General features: G+C 42.1%; 1 pseudogene; it reads left to right on the forward strand.

Annotated features, from left to right (window-relative positions):
* Nucleotides 1–10,848: 10,848 nt before the first annotated feature.
* LOC128639336 (uncharacterized) lies at nt 10,849–10,967 on the forward strand (annotated as a pseudogene).
* Nucleotides 10,968–14,204: the final 3,237 nt, after the last annotated feature.

Below are 14,204 nucleotides of genomic sequence, written 5' to 3' on the forward strand. Positions count from 1 at the left end.
TTCAGAAATAGCAGACACATATGGCTTTGCTATTGCTTTTTGGTAATTAGAAGGCCGCTAATTGCAGCTGCGCGCCACACCTTTATTATTTCCAGCAGTGAAGGGGTTAATCAGGTCATTTGTAAGGTTAATTTTAACTTTTTTTAAAATCATTTTTATTGAGGATATTATAAACATATACAGCATATGAAAAATCGCCAAAACTTAAATATTACAAACATTGGGATATCATTCACAATAGTAGACAGCGTGTAATCAGGTAAATACAGATACAAACTGTAATGGGCAAGAATAACGGTATCCTAATTTTTTAAATAGAGTTGAAACAGATTCCCACGTCAAAAGATGGCCACTCATGGACCCACAACAAAGACAGTACAATTGTTCGGGAATAGTATCATCAAAATCAAAAAGGTAGGGGAAATATATGTGAAGAAGCATATATGATAAAATTTTAGTTTGTTAATATTAGTATCCGGACTATTTCCCACTTATAAACCGTGCCTATTAGAAATATGGAACATTAGGGAGTGTTAATATTACAATTAAAGGGTAAAAGAATATTCAGGAACTAAAAATAATTTGTTATAACTTTAACCAATATTAATTTAAATGAACTGTAAATGGAAATATGCCACTATATTGCAATATTAAAGTTTCATAATGATTTAGGGGAGAAGTTCCAAGGTTGCAGTTGCCGTCTGTTCAAGAAGTGAACTCAGGGGTATTGGGGGGGGGGGGGTATGAGATATTAGGTTGGATGGAGAAAAAAAAAAATATTGCAGGTAATTAGCCTCTACTGGGATCTAGTACAGTGGGGTCAAAACTAGGTAGGAGCTGAAAAGAATGCTTAATGGTCTGTATATTGGTGGCAGACCATATATAAATGTATGGTACATCAAAATGAAATTAGTATAGGAGCATGTCTATCTGAATATGAAGTGACATATAACAGTCAACCGAGTGATGTGAACTGAAATTTTCAAAAGTAGTTAGCCTCCCGCATGGGCATGGGCCCAATACCCTGCGGCATAAGGCTTATAGTTCCAGCACTCTAGTAGCTGTAACACGCGACCACCATAAGTAGACAATTACCAACCAATAAATTCATCTTGTCTGTTATCCTAAACTTCACAGTCCTCCCCTAACCTCAGCTTATATAAAAATAACAAAACTGTCTAAAGGCTTTAAGAAGAGAATATTTCCGATAATCCTATTATAGTTGGTTGGACTAGATACCAGTCCATGAAAATATTAAACACATCCCCCCCCCAGGGTGCATAGAAAAAGAAAAAGAAAAAAAATCGGACTAGCTAAATACACAGTCAAATCCACTAGAACTCCCGTAGCTAAGGCGTGGAACAAAAAACATTATCAAGTGCTCATCTAGATGAGAACCTGGTCTTCTATGGTAGATACATAGATGATCTAATCATCATTTGGAATGGGTCATTGGATTCAGCTAGAGAATTTGCTTTTAAACTTGATACTAATGATTTTGGTCTAACCTTCACTCACAAAATACATTTGGAAGAAATTGAATATCTTGATATAGTGCTCACTTGGGATATAAATAATAGGGTTCAATCCAAAACCTTCTTTAAATTAGTAGATAGCAATAACTTTTTAGACTATCAAAGTAACCATCTAAAGAGTTGGAAGGAAAATATTCCATTTAGTCAGTTTAGACGGATTAGGCGTAATTGCACATTATTAGAGACATATGATGAGCAATCCCTTATCTTAAAAAATAGATTTCTTGAAAAAGGGTACCCTCCAATGCTCTTAGAAGAAGGCTACCGAAGGGCAAGAGAACTAAATAGAAATGAAATTCTTAATCCGCTACCTAATAATGGGTTAAATAGATGTAATAGTAACAAAAAGCAGACTACATTTATTACTAACTATAACTCCAACTATAAAGCCATTACAAAAATAATTAAGAAACACTGGTACCTTCTTAAAAAAGATCCGATTTTAAAAGGGATTTTGGATGATTCCCCTAACATTACATTTCGGAGAGCCCCAACCATTAAACAGAAAATAGCCCCCAGCAAAATCATAATGTCCAAAAGAACATCAGGAATAGGAGGTTTGTCCAACAATAGACACCAACAAAATGGAGCTTTTAAATGTAGAATTAAAAGATGCAACATGTGTAAATATGTCACGCATGGGGCAACTAGTGTCACTTCTTCTATCACAGGATGTACATATGAATTTAAGGATAGATTAGATTGTAGCTCTAATTATGTCATATACCTATTAACCTGTAAATGTGGGATGCAATACCTAGGTAGAACCATAAGGAAAGTCAGAAGCAGATGGGGAGAACACTTTAGAAACATAGAGAAAGGTTCACTCAAACATAGTGTATCAAGACATCATGTTCAACATCATTGTGGTACCAAATGTCAATTTTGCATAACCCCTCTAGAGAGAATACAATACAAGCAAGGAACTAATAGGTTCAAAAAGTTATGTCAAAGGGAAACCTACTGGATCTATAAATTTGGTACTCTCTTTCCCACAGGATTGAATGAGAACATAGATATGTCTGCTTTTTGAATATAATATTTTTGAATATAATATTTTTGTACATCTTGCTGTGGATTATCAGGTCATCATTTTTTTCCATGCAACACTATAGCAGTTTAATATTATACAGGTATTATCAGAGGTGTATATATTGACTTTATAGCTATTTTTCTCCTCTTTGTATATCACAGTACAAATTTATATTATATACTACACATATTGACTTTATAGTCATACATTTATTCTTCTTCACTTTTATATATCACAGCACACATATATGTATCATACATCACATAAGGTTGATCACATTATAGTCATGATTGGTATATAGCATAAACATTTAGGGCACATGCAATGTGTATATGTGTGTATATGTATATATATATGCGTGTATGTATGTGTATATATATATATATATATATATATATATATATATATATATATGTGTGTGTGTATAAGTGTATGTGTGTATGTGTGTATGTATATATGTATATGTGTTGTTACGGTTGTCTCCAGGCTGGCTGGAAGTTGGACCGTAGAAAAGGATGCTCCTAGCGCTCACCAAAGGAGCAGCAGCGCCGTGGACACTATAACTACTGCGTAGCCACCATCAGTAATGCAGACTATATGAACCACCGCTGCTGGGCTGGTATCTCGCCGTCTGCTCTGCGCCCTGGACCTACGACCAGGCTCCAGTAGGCGAACCTCTTCCTTCTGTAGCAATCCCTGTAGCTAAGGGAGTATGAAAAACATAGCAATCCCTGTAGTGATTATAGCTGAAGCTGTCCCCTACAAACATGAGTCAAAGCTGCAAGTTAGAGGGTCAAAAATAGGTCTGATGTGCTGGAGCACACAGCCTGCTTTTTATTGAGGTTACATGCAAACAGGACACTCTCAGGGGGAGGCATAAAATCCCCCATCACACATTTGATATTAGATAGAGAGACACTCCCTTTGACAGGCCACAACATTACTTCAGCAGATAACAAGTTACACACAATAAAACAACGCAGTCCACCTTATCAATACTAGTCTGATTAGACAATGGGAAAGTTGATCACTAAACCTAATTAGAGCTAATCCCAGCAGACTTGTATTTAGAATAGGTTTCTTGAAGCTGAACAAAATTTAACTCTTAATGGCACACAATGAAACTGAACCAAGTGGGAGAAAGCCAGGGACAAGTCATTTCACAGGTCTGGGGACATAGTCTTAAAGGGGGCATTGTTCACCAAAGTCACAATATGTCCCCAGACGGTTCCCAAAGGGCCACACACACCCAACAAAAGTCAATATACTCTCAGGGGCACAATCTTCCAGGGGCCATAGTCATGAGGAAGGAGGCTGGCAAATAGGCTTCTCCAAAATCCAGGGAAGCAGGGCAACCTTCCATTTAAAGGGCCAGTCACAAATAGCAGTTTGTAACATATCTCCCCTTTTGGAGGGAGACTAACAAGGCACCTGACCTTCTGTCGGTCAGTGCCTAAGTTAGTCTCGCAACCCACCCACAAATAAACACTAGCAGCAAAGCAGCCCCCCCACAACAAGTAGCACTGGCCTGTAGGTTCCAGGTTATAGGATGAAAGTGTAGCATCCTCTGCCTTCCTGGCGCAGCTGGGCAAATAGCTGATGGTACTTGGGGGGCAGAGGCAAGCGGCACTCTGCCCTGGTGCCAGGGCTTCTGCAGGGGTGAGGGGTTTGCAGGCCAGTCCTGTAACAAGGGGGTCTGTAGGGCAGAGGCCAGCAGCGCTCTGTCCTGATGCCAGCTCTTCTGCTGGGGGAATTGGGGCATAGTCCTGCCCGGTGGCAAAGGGAACGTGGGGGTCAGTGGGGGTTAACATCTCCACTGTTAACCCTGGGCCCAAGTTAGGAGTTAGCTGGGGAGGGGGAGATTGGCTTACCTCCTCCTCCTGATACTCCGTCGGCCGTTGGGAAGGGAGGTCGATGCTCTTCTCTTCCTGTGGAACATGCTGCGGCTGGGGAGAGAGACCAGGTGTCCATACCCTCAAACTCCACAGTTGGCGCTCAAAGGCTCGCGCCGCTTTGTTCTCCGTATCCAATTCCCGGATGATGCGACTGACTACCTCCTGCGCAGGGCCTGGACCATATCGGACTAGCCGCCTCTTTACCTCTGGAACGAAATCCGCGCCCTCATAGCGACGGATCCGGTTGAGGTGCTCTTCACATGGTTCTGACCAGTATCTTGTCAGCTCCATGCTGCTGTAGGTAGGGACGCTGCGCAGTGGCTAGCGTTGCCCTCAATTACTCTCCTACGATACCAGTGCTGTTGTGGTGCTGCTCCTTGCGCTAGGACGCCAATCCCACCTGTTACGGTTGCCTCCAGGCTGGCTGGAAGTTGGACCGTAGAAAAGGATGCTCCTAGCGCTCACCAAAGGAGCAGCAGCACCGTGGACACTCTATAACTGCTGCGTAGCCACCATAAGTAATGCAGACTCTATAAACCACCGCTGCTGGGCTGGTATCTCGCCGTCTGCTCTGCGCCCTGGACCTATGACCAGGCTCCAGTAGGTGAACCTCTTCCTTATGTAGCAATCCCTGTAGCTAAGGGAGTATGAAGAGCATAGCAATCCCTGTAGTGATTATAAGCTGTCCCCTACAAACATGAGTCAAAGCTGCAAGTTAGAGGGTCAGAAATAGGTCTGATGTGCTGGAGCACACAGCCTCCTTTTTATTGAGGTTACATGCAAACAGGACACTCTCAGGGGGAGGCATAAAATCCCCCATCACACATTTGATATTAGATAGAGAGACACTCCCTTTGACAGGCCACAACATTTACTTCAGCAGATAACATTACACACAATAAAACAATGCAGTCCACCTTATCAATACTAGAAGTCTGATTAGACAATGGGAAAGTTGATCACTAAACCTAATTAGAGCTAATCCCAGCAGACTTGTATTTAGAATAGGTTTCTTGAAGCTGAACAAAATTTAACTCTTAATGGCACACAATGAAACTGAACCAAGTGGGAGAAAGCCAGGGACAAGTCATTTCACAGGTCTGGGGACATAGTCTTAAAGGGGGCATTGTTCACCAAAGTCACAATATGTCCCCAGACGGTTCCCAAAGGGCCACACACACCCAACAAAAGTCAATATACTCTCAGGGGCACAATCTTCCAGGGGCCATAGTCATGAGGAAGGAGGCTGGCAAATAGGCTTCTCCAAAATCCAGGGAAGCAGGGCAACCTTCCATTTAAAGGGCCAGTCACAAATAGCAGTTTGTAACACCACCGCTGCCGCCAAATGTTACGGTTGCCTCCAGGCTGGCTGGAAGTTGGACCGTAGAAAAGGATGCTCCTAGCGCTCACCAAAGGAGCAGCAGCGCCGTGGACACTATAACTACTGCGTAGCCACCATCAGTAATGCAGACTATATGAACCACCGCTGCTGGGCTGGTATCTCGCCGTCTGCTCTGCGCCCTGGACCTACGACCAGGCTCCAGTAGGCGAACCTCTTCCTTCTGTAGCAATCCCTGTAGCTAAGGGAGTATGAAAAACATAGCAATCCCTGTAGTGATTATAGCTGAAGCTGTCCCCTACAAACATGAGTCAAAGCTGCAAGTTAGAGGGTCAAAAATAGGTCTGATGTGCTGGAGCACACAGCCTGCTTTTTATTGAGGTTACATGCAAACAGGACACTCTCAGGGGGAGGCATAAAATCCCCCATCACACATTTGATATTAGATAGAGAGACACTCCCTTTGACAGGCCACAACATTACTTCAGCAGATAACAAGTTACACACAATAAAACAATGCAGTCCACCTTATCAATACTAGTCTGATTAGACAATGGGAAAGTTGATCACTAAACCTAATTAGAGCTAATCCCAGCAGACTTGTATTTAGAATAGGTTTCTTGAAGCTGAACAAAATTTAACTCTTAATGGCACACAATGAAACTGAACCAAGTGGGAGAAAGCCAGGGACAAGTCATTTCACAGGTCTGGGGACATAGTCTTAAAGGGGGCATTGTTCACCAAAGTCACAATATGTCCCCAGACGGTTCCCAAAGGGCCACACACACCCAACAAAAGTCAATATACTCTCAGGGGCACAATCTTCCAGGGGCCATAGTCATGAGGAAGGAGGCTGGCAAATAGGCTTCTCCAAAATCCAGGGAAGCAGGGCAACCTTCCATTTAAAGGGCCAGTCACAAATAGCAGTTTGTAACATGTGTGTTCATGTATGTGTATGTATCTCTATATATACCACTTCAAGATATGGGTTTGTTATACCAACAAAGGATATACCGGTTTAATACATGTAATACACCCATACTATTATGGATTTCTGAATATATATGCTGTACATTAGAAAACATATACACTGTTCACTGAACATTTTTATTTTTATTGTATCATTTTAGTTAAGTCTGCACTCACAATATACACCTCAACATTATCTCCAACACATTAAACAATATTGTTACTACTGTATTTCTATACCATCTTATTTTTGTATATTGAACATAATGTATTACAACCCCGTTTTTACACATTAGAGTAGTGTGACGAGACCAATCTCGCCACTGTGCCTTGGAGGTCCTGTTATGGAACATTCTTTGGGCTGGAGGTACATGGGCTTAAGGATACCCAGAGACTGCATGGAAATATGGAATTTTATATGCTGGACACCCCATGTACTTTCATAACTCTGTCTTATGCCTATGTCACCCTGTATCCATAAATACAGGATGGGTACAGGGTGTGAGTGCACCTTTTGGGAGCAATTGTGACTCTATAAGCCAAGTGGGCATAAAAGACTTTATAGCTAATAAGAACTGTTCCTATATTCTGTAATAAGATGTATTCTATGTATGTTTCAGATCTGATTGTGTCTCAGGAGTCTGTCTGGGTAAACTGATTGTGTCCTTGTGTGATTATGTTAACTAGACTGCCCAACATCAGATTGTCTGAGTAAACGTTCTTCCCTAGTTAATTAACTTAATATGTTAATCTGTTTTACCTGTGAATAGACAATTGTTAGAGGTTTGATGCATTGTTCATATGTTTGCTTTACTGTTAAACCAATGCCCTCTGTAACCTGAAGCCAGGGTGTATAAATCTGTGTGCTGCCTTCAAATAAAGGAGTTATTCTTTTTTAAACCTGAAAGGTGGAGCTTGGTCTCATGTTTGCAGGGAAACTGGCTGGGTTTGTGAATTGCTGATTCCCTATGCAGGACGTTGTTCCCTGGTATTAACCCTTGGTACACTGTTGGTACCGTAACATTGGTGGCAGCGACGGAATGAACCTTATCGCCCAGAAGAGCAACTACACAAGCCAGTAACCTCAGGAAGAGGGGGATTATTACAATACTGACTAAGATGGAAAAGAGAAAAGTAAATTTTGCAGCTTTTAAAAACTTCCTGGAAACAGAAGGAGAGATTGATGGGTACCTTGCGGATTTTGAGAGGCAATGTGCACTACACAAGGTACCCGCAGAGGACTGGGTCACGATATTATCTGGAAAATTATCCGGCCGGGCCAGAGAGGCTTTTCGGGCCATTCCAGATGAGGAAGTCAGGGATTATAACACTGTAAAAGAGGCTCTGCTCTCCAGGTATGCGGTTACACCAGAGGCATACCGGAGACGGTTCAGAGACACTGTTAAATTAGCTGGAGATTCCTACCTTGAGTGGGCATGTAAGGTGCACCGCACAGCAGTTCACTGGATAGCGGGGTGCCAAGCCATATCTGGGGAAGAGGTGCTGCAGCTATTCCTGTTGGAACATTGCTTCGACAAATTACCCGCAGGAGTTCGAGAGTGGGTTCGGGACCGTAAACCCTCCACCCTGCAGGAAGCGGCTCGCTTGGCAGATGAGTATACGGATGCCCGCAAACTGGACACTGCTACCACTAAGCCCCCTGCTAGAGTGGAGTACAGACCCCCAGTCACCCCAGCAGCTGCCAGTTACCAAACCCCGGCGCACCACTATACCACACGGCCTCCGGCCACGAACTACCCTCAGAGAGCCCTGCGGTGCTACTCACAACCTATTCGGTGCTTTAGATGTAAGCAACTAGGGCACAAAAGACCAGAGTGTCCCCTAAACGCAGCGAACCAAGCGCAGTCCTGGAGAAGACCCGCCGGCGGAATCCCACGTAATCCTCAGCCTGCGGCCCGCTACGTAGAGGCGCAAGAATGCTGGAGCATCCTACATGAGGCAGACCTTGTGCAAGCTGCCCACCGGAATAACCGGCAACTGGTTAAAGTGAATGGGAAGAAGGTCAGTGGTCTACGGGATACTGGTGCTACCATGACCTTGCTTCAAAAGAACTTGGTGTCTGAGAAACAGTACACTGGAGACACTGTGGCTGTGAGGGTAGCAGGGGGCGATGTGTTCAGCCTACCTGTTGCCAGGGTACATTTGGATTGGGGAGTGGGCGCTAGACCTGTGAATGTGGGGGTCAAGAAGGACTTACCTGCTGATGTTCTTCTTGGAAATGACTTGGCCCCCCTTGTTTCTGCCTACGCTCCTATGGGTCCCGCTGATGTTAACTCTGTGACTACCCATGCCCAGATCCGTGCAGCAGAGACTGACCCACCTGCTGCTAAGCCCCAGGACGCTGAGCGCAGTAAATCTCTATCCGCTATTGATATGTGGAGGTTCCGTTACAATGCGCTGATGAAGGAGAAGAGGAGCGCAGAGGAAAAAGCACGTTTAGAACAGGAATCTCTGCTAGACAAGCTGCACCGACAGACTGCAGAAAACACCAGCTTGAGAGTGGAACATGAAACATTAAAGAAAAACTTAGTGACACTTGAGGAGAAGCTGACGCTGGCTCATAGTGAGGTGCAGCAACTCAAGGGCACCCTATGTCAGTATGAAGGGATTGTGGATACCTATAGAGAGCAGGTACAGAAAACTCGTAAAGAAGCTGATGGGATTTTGAAGGACTGTTTGGCCCTGGTCTGGGCACTGAGGAATTTGAACCCTTGTTTGTATGGACAGGAATTCTCTCTCATAACGGGAATACAGATGGATTGTCCCAGCAAACTGACATGCCTACCAGGCGCTCTGGTGGTATATGGCACAGTACATACCCTGGATAGCCGAGCATGACAAACCAGAGGGAGAGGAGTTTGATGGTCCTGTCCCCCAGCAACACGGCTGTTTAGCCAAAGGGGAGACGATTGGTCTCCCCCTCCAGCAGCACAGCTATGTATCCAAAGGGGAGACAGTCGGTCTCCCCCTCCAGCAACCAGGCTCCCACCAGGCTACTTCCATGGTAGTACTGGCGCCTGGGCAGAGTACAGCTGGTCTCTGCCCACCTCGCAACCCACCAATTCAGCGTACCCGTCCCCCACACAGCTGTAGTGAGGCACCTGGAAATGGACAAGTTTTCCCCGTACTCAAGTGTAGTAACCATTTATTGTGGGTGGGCTGTTCTACTAATTGTGTTTTATGGGTGGGTTGCTGGACTAACCAGGGCACTGACCGGCAGGAGGTCAGATACCCTGTTAGTCTGTTTGGAAAAGGGGAGATATGTGACGAGACCAATCTCGCCACTGTGCCTTGGAGGTCCTGTTATGGAACATTCTTTGGGCTGGAGGTACATGGGCTTAAGGATACCCAGAGACTGCATGGAAATATGGAATTTTATATGCTGGACACCCCATGTACTTTCATAACTCTGTCTTATGCCTATGACACCCTGTATCCATAAATACAGGATGGGTACAGGGTGTGAGTGCACCTTTTGGGAGCAATTGTGACTCTATAAGCCAAGTGGGCATAAAAGACTTTATAGCTAATAAGAACTGTTCCTATATTCTGTAATAAGATGTATTCTATGTATGTTTCAGATCTGATTGTGTCTCAGGAGTCTGTCTGGGTAAACTGATTGTGTCCTTGTGTGATTATGTTAACTAGACTGCCCAACATCAGATTGTCTGAGTAAACGTTCTTCCCTAGTTAATTAACTTAATATGTTAATCTGTTTTACCTGTGAATAGACAATTGTTAGAGGTTTGATGCATTGTTCATATGTTTGCTTTACTGTTAAACCAATGCCCTCTGTAACCTGAAGCCAGGGTGTATAAATCTGTGTGCTGCCTTCAAATAAAGGAGTTATTCTTTTTTAAACCTGAAAGGTGGAGCTTGGTCTCATGTTTGCAGGGAAACTGGCTGGGTTTGTGAATTGCTGATTCCCTATGCAGGACGTTGTTCCCTGGTATTAACCCTTGGTACACTGTTGGTACCGTAACAAGTAGGTTAATAGATATTCACTAAGTACACTTATCTATTGCTTAATACATACATTTCATATCACTTATATTAAGATATTACCACACTTCCCTGAATGTACCTGTTCCCATCTGATCTTGGAAGCTAAGCAGGGCCAGGCCTGGTCAGTACCTGGATGGGAGACTGCCTGGGAACACCAGGCGCATTAGACTTAAAATATGTATGTATATGTGTGTGTGTATATGTGTATGGATATATATATGTAGATATGGATGTGTATATATATATAGTTTCAATAAGGCCTGCATAATATAAAGGGCTCTCTCCTATAGAAAATCTTGCTTATACATATTTGACCAAAGGCTGTTAACATCAATAGGTGCTTTAATAAAACTTTAACTTATTTAGACTAACTGACAACATACTAAGACATTTGGTATGAACACCAAGAATTAGAATATCATGTACCTTTTATATATGTATGTGTGTGTATATATATATATATTTTTTTTTTTTTAAAAAGGGTGGGGAACAATTTTTTAATGTTACTTTTTTAGAATACCATAATAATATCCTATAACATATGATGCTGACATGATATCCACCATAAGATAATGTTTGGCTATGGTTGTTGTTTTTTGCATCCTTTATTAACCAATTTGTACAGTACTTGTTTGTTTTTTAGTATAATGTGAATTATTTGGAAATGGTTTTAATCATTGTATTCTAACTATGGTCTGATTGAAACAGGTGTGCACTCACACACCTGATGAGGCAGGTTCACTTCCACACCTGAATAGGTGAGGTTATGTTTCACTCTTAGAGTGGTCATTTAGCATTTATAAGCCAGAGCTCTCAGTCTTTGGATAGAAGCCTGAGGAAACAGACAGAGATCTGAGAAACGCGTTGCTTGTTTATCCATTGTTACGGTCACATTTGTGACATTTTATATTGTATTTTACTGCACCATTAGACTATGGTATTTTAACTCTTCGCTGAGAGCCTGAGCTTGATTGAAATCTACCCTGGAGTGATTTGTTGCACTGCCTTGGTCAGTGAACTGGGACACTGTGAACTCCCAGTCTGCCTCTATAAGCACAACAGAGTGCTGCTTTACTTGTGAGTATAAAATCTGTATTCACCTTTTTTTACATTTGTCCAAACTGTATCACACGAGGAGGCGCCCTTGTCTTTGTGATTTTCTTTGCACAGAGAGAGTATTTACCCAGACTGGTTTTGCGACAAGGAGCTGACATCTGGATCTAAGGGAGAATCTTATATATGTGCTACCCAGGAGGACTAATAAACCTCTGAAGTGCCCTCCTAATCTTGGGACTGTCTGAGCATCAATATCATATACAGATAAGAACTTATTAGAGACTTAATACTATTTATGTATTATATATTGTTTTAAGCTGCATTTTCTGTTTATATTGATCTCATCACATCACATTTGATGAGAGTCCATGTCTCATTTTTTCTGTAATTGTCATTATTATTTTGTCTTTATACATTATTATCTGATCATTTTATATTATTTTTATAGTGTTTATTGTTTTTACTATACTTCAGTATTATCCTACAGATTGTTGTAATACATCTATATTTATATTAGGCCTTGGTTGGCCTTTTTAAAAAAATATATTTTTAAAAATTATATATTTCTTCTAGCGCCCCCTAGAGTTACGCTTGCATAGTGTAACAGGTATTTCTATATCTTAGTATATGTTATAGGGGTGCTGCTATTCCATTTTTGGTTATCAACTGTTTATCTTAATATCACTCAGAGTTTAAACTAAAATGTTATCTACTCTTGAAAGAAATAACAAGAGACAACAGCTAGGTAATAATAAGAACATGTTACCATTGTCAGACTCAACTTTAGAACACACTAGTGATATCAAACAATTATTCAAAAAGCTTGAAGATTTGACTAAAGATGAGCACCAACACTGGTGGGATTTGGAGGCCCTACCTCAAGGACACCAAACATCTTCTAAATTTTCTAACTGAGGTGAACTGGGATACGAATTGTTTGTGGCTCGCCATAGACGTGGTGGGCCTTTACTCGGCAATTCCCCATCAGGAGGGACTAAGAGCGGTCAAATTTTTTCTGAAACAACATAGTGATTATGACTCCTCATTAATAGATTATATTATGAGGGTACTGGATTTCCTTCTGAGCCACAACTATTTTAAGTTTGAGGGTGAGTACTTTCTGCAGAGACGTGGGACCGCCATGGGGGCAAAGTTTGCCCCGTCCTATGCAAACATCTTTATGGCATGGTGGGAAAGGTCCTATGTCTATGCAGAGGGTAACCCCTTCAAAGGCTATATCAAAATATACAAACGCTATATAGACGATTTACTGATAATCTGGACAGGAAATGAACAACAATTGATGGAATTTGTCCAATATATCAATCTAAATGATTTGAACTTACAATTTACTGTTCAACACGATTCCGTACAGGTTCCTTATCTGGACCTCACCCTCCGGGGTGAACCCACCCTTGGAAAGGTGGTCACCAGTCTGTACAGAAAGCCCATTACGTCCAATGCATTGTTACATGCACGCAGTAACCATCCAAAACACACAGGTTTTGGCCTAGCCAAAGGGCAATTTATGCAAATCAAACGCAATTGCACCGAAGAAGCTGATTTCTTGAGAGAAAGTGAGATCCTCAAATCTCACTTATCAGCAAGAGGGTATGCAACCAAAACTGTCAATAGAGCATTTCTAGAGGTAACCAGAATGGATAGATGTAATATGTTGGTAAGCAATACCATTGGGGCGCAATCAAGGACTTTTGATCAGTCGAAACCCCTTTTTGTTACGACATACAGTTCCCAATTTGACCAGATTTGCAACATAATAAATAAACATCTTCCTATCCTGTCAGCAGAGGATAGTCTGAAAGATTATGTTAGCAAAGGTTGCAAATTTTCTGCAAGAAGGGGCTGTGCCTTATCCAACATATTATCCCCAAAAATGCTAAAAAAACAAACCTCAGTAACCAGCAGTTGGCTCAGTGTCAAAGGGCACTATAAATGCCATTTCTCAAAGTGCATTGCATGTGGTCACACTAGAGTCACCAAAACTTTTCAATCGAAAGTGACTCATAGAGTGTTTGACCTCCTCAGCTGCACCAATTGTCGCTCCTCCAATGTTGTCTATCTTGTGGAGTGTACATTATGTGAGAAACAATATGTTGGGTGCTCCACTAGGGAAGTACGCTCACGTATAAGGGAGCACCTTAACAATATTGAAAACGGTGCTGAAGTATCTGATCTGGCTAGGCATTTCATCAATGTGCATGAGAAAAATGTCAAAAGCTTTGTTTGACTGGTCATTGAACACATTAGGTGCCCAGAGAGAGGAGGGGACACTACAAGCAAACTAATGTACCAAGAAGCATTCTGGATCTTCCAGCTTAAAACTAGAAAAC

Source organism: Bombina bombina, chromosome 8, assembly GCF_027579735.1.
Source record: "Bombina bombina isolate aBomBom1 chromosome 8, aBomBom1.pri, whole genome shotgun sequence".
NCBI lineage: Eukaryota > Metazoa > Chordata > Amphibia > Anura > Bombinatoridae > Bombina > Bombina bombina.